This window comes from Mustela nigripes, chromosome 10 (assembly GCF_022355385.1).
Source record: "Mustela nigripes isolate SB6536 chromosome 10, MUSNIG.SB6536, whole genome shotgun sequence".
Taxonomy (NCBI): domain Eukaryota; kingdom Metazoa; phylum Chordata; class Mammalia; order Carnivora; family Mustelidae; genus Mustela; species Mustela nigripes.
In genome coordinates this window covers 30113756-30117225 of record NC_081566.1, presented here as the reverse complement: position 1 = coordinate 30117225, position 3470 = coordinate 30113756, and the positions used below count along the sequence as shown (strand labels likewise).

Below are 3470 nucleotides of genomic sequence, written 5' to 3'. Positions count from 1 at the left end.
CGTTGGGAAGCTGAGTTGCTGGCTCCTGGTGACCGTGACTTAGTGCACTGTGTGTGTCTCTGTGTGTGTGCGCGTGCTTGCATGTGTGCACTTGGCTTGGTCAGCTGAGCCCCTTCTGGAGCCTGTCCCCACCCAGTGCACTGGCCTAGGGCCACGCAGCAGCCCCAGCCCCGATCGGGCCACAGGGGTGGGCTTTGCTGGTCTCTCTGGGGTCCTCGCTTGCCTGGAGGGGTGGGCTGGTTAGCTTTGCAGAGAAGGACATGTGACCTGCTCAGGTCGCCCCTCCCTCCCCAGTTGTGACCCAGGGACTTCTCAACCATCAGGAGCAACAAGCTCAGGGCCTGAGGACCACTTTCAGAGTCTGCAAAAACTTCTTCATTTTAATTTCTCTTAAAATCAGAAGGGAAAAAAGAATATACTACTAATAATGAAAGAATTGTGATAGCGAATCCAGCCTGGGCTCTACTTGTCTCTCCAGCAGCAAGGTCACAAAATAGAATTTTGAATACATTTTAACAGAGGAGGGCACTCACAAAGGCACAAGTGCGGGGGGGTGGCCCACGCAAGCCATGATGTGTTCCTGCGCCGATGGAGTTCAGGGGGCAAGGGTTCCTTATCCGCACGCAGCGAACTTTTGGCCCAGGTGGGGCGGGAGTCTAGACCGTGTGAACCTCAAGAAGCAGGAATGTGAGGGTTTTCAGTAGGAGGCCCACGAGAAGCTGAGTTTGGGGGACCAGAAGAGCAGATGAGAAGGGGCCACCCTTCTAGCTCTTTCCTCTCCCCATCCCTTTTGGACTTGCCAGGCACCGAAGGATGAGGTCAGGAACACACGTGAGAAGACAGGTCCGGTGCCTGGGAGGCAATGTGTTCAAATCCATAGTCCTCGCGGTGAACCCTATGGAAGGTTTGTAAATGCAGGTAAAGCCCCTGTCATGGAACTGTTTAGCTCACCTGCTGAGGTCTAGTGGGCCAGGCACTCTCCACACATGGCTGGTGCGATTCTGTTCCCTGGGGTCGAGGTCTCTCTTCTCTCTCTCTTTCTCTCTTGTTCTTTGCTGCTGCTTGAAGCTGTCTATGCCCATGTGCTCGCTGTTCTGTGTTATACCCCTAGCAAGCGCAGCTGAAGACCATTCCACTGGCTTCAGTTTATGTTATAAATAGAATTACTGAATTTTTTCCAAATCACTTGTACTGACGCCAGTAGTTTGGACTGAAACACGCCATCCTAAATGCGATCGTTGGTGACATTTTGAAATGTGGCCGAAGAATAACCAGTTATTTGCCTTGAAGAATCAGCTAGGCGCCCAGGGGGCTTCTGTGGGGCTTCAGTGAGGCCTGCTGGTGGCACGGAGTGCGTGGTCATTGTAGGTGTGACCGCACCATGGCTCGATGGGGCTGTGGTCCACTGAGCCCTGTTGTCACATGCTGGCTCTTGGGTTGCAGTGCCCGGGCGACGACGCGACCTGGAGGGATGGCTGTGCGCTGCCCTCCCGGACCAGGCAGAATGGCCAACCACTCTGAACCAGGCAGCCCAAGGGTCAGGGCGATGGTGTTGCAGACTCACTGGAGACGGGGATAATATTCTGTGACTCCATGCGGGCGGTCGGGTGGGGCGCGAATGGCGGTAAGGCACGCAGGGCACGGTCCTGCCCAGAGTCACAGAGCCCGGTGGGTGGGAGGCAGGTTCTACGCATGCTTGCCTCAGAAGGCCAGCAAAGAGCTGTCTGCCAGCCCCGCCCTCCTTTTCCTGTCTGGGCAGTGCTCCGGAGGGGCCTGGGGACACCCCGCAAGAAGGGTTGGGTAGCTTTGTTCCCAGGACAGATTAAGCTTCCAAAGTACAGGAGGATCTGACTTTTCCACTTGTAAAGTGAGAAAGAAAAAGAAACCCACAGGTCAGGAGCGCATCTCTGCCCCTCCAGCTCTGCTCCGGCCATTCCACTGGGATGGTTTCTCCTCTTACTACAAATGCATTTTGGCTCCTTTAACTGTGCAAACAAGCCCACTCAGTCAGGGACGGGACTCATTCACGCCTGCCCTCCTCCCCGGAGTCTAGGGAGCCCAAAGAGGGAGGGTGACAGGTGCACACAACCTGTTCACCTGCTGGGCCTGCCCCTGCCTTCTCCACCCCCGCCCCCATCTCTCAGAGAAGACAGGCTCTGTGGTGCACCCCTGCAGGCAGTTCCCCTTCTCCCCTCCCCTCCCCTCCCTTCCTCCTTCTCAGGAATGGGGCTCCAACCCCATGGGGTGCCACTCGCTGGGGGCCTCAGCTCCTGTTCCCGGCGGGCTCACCCAGGTGGTCCTTCGGGCTCGGCAGGCTCTCTCTCCCCCAGGAGTCAACCACTGAGGGCTTCACGGCAGCTCCCGACCGACTTTGTCCAGTGTCGGGGACCATGGCTCTGCAAGGTCAAACCACATATCCCGTGGCAGAAACCTCACTGGGAGAGTTGGTCATGATGCACTTCTAATCCAAGCACAGGGAGTGGCGGTGATCTTGCGTGGGGATGGCTAGTTGGAGTTTTATTGTAAAGAGGAGGGAGAAAACCCGGAAACCCTCTACTCAGTGTTGCTTTTTCCCCCAGGATGTGGTTTGCAAATGCATCTAGTTGGCCGAGGGCAGCATTTAAGAAATGAGATGGAATAAAAACAGCACAAAGTAGCTGAGCCCTGGAAGCCTCTGCTCTGTTCACTCGTGTGCAAAGGGCTTGTATTTTGGACCAGAACATGGGTTTTTTACAATGTCCTCCTCAGAAAAGTTTGGAAACCTGAGAACTGCATTTTACAGTTTCTCAAACTCTGTTCTCTGTATCATTTGCATCAGAATTCCCTGAGGGGGACCTGTTCAAATGCAGATTCCATATGCCCATGGGGCATCTCTGTGGGCTTGGGGAACCCAGGCTGGTTTTCATATGTTCCTGCACCCTTGGAGCTGCCTACCAGAGGGTCAAGTCTGAGAAATCTCCAGAGATGTCAGGACCCACTTCCCAAGCTGCCGGTATCCCCTCCCCCTCAGGCAGCTCCAGCTGCTGGACAGATCACCATGGCCTGTGTGGCTTGAACAGGCATTTGCTTCTCATTCACTTCTGGACACTGGGAGTCCAAGATCAATGTGCTGGCAGGTGGGGTGTCTGCCAGCAACCCTCTTTCTGGTTTGCAGAGGGCCATCTCTGCGTGTGGTCCTGCCGCGTAGGGTGGAGAGCAGACGGCTCTTCCTTGTCTTGGAAGGGCCCATCGCCTTCTTGGAAGGAGGCACTGCCTCCCGGAGGCCCTGATGAGGGAGCAGGAGGCTGGCTGAAGACAGAGCAAAAGCTGGCACCTTGCACCCCCCCTCTCCACCCGTTCCCCTCTGTAATATGTGTAGCATTCCTCAGGCACCCCTGACTGCCATAGACCGATAAATAGTTAACTTGCAGAGATCACAATCCTGCAGGACAGGAATCTCCCTTGCTCTACAGATGTCCTGGAGATCTACA

General features: G+C 55.4%; 1 long non-coding RNA gene across 2 annotated transcripts; it reads right to left on the bottom strand.

Moving 5' to 3' along the window:
* Positions 1–352: 352 nt before the first annotated feature.
* Positions 353–2514, bottom strand: LOC132026117 (uncharacterized). 2 transcript variants are annotated; one of them, XR_009406776.1, is made up of 2 exons: positions 2290–2514; positions 353–1985 (listed from the first exon to the last, which is right to left on the bottom strand). It is a non-coding gene; the product is annotated as an uncharacterized LOC132026117 (long non-coding RNA). The 2 variants fall into 2 exon arrangements; XR_009406777.1 differs by having other exon boundaries at positions 353–1859.
* Between the last annotated feature and the right edge of the window lie 956 nt (positions 2515–3470).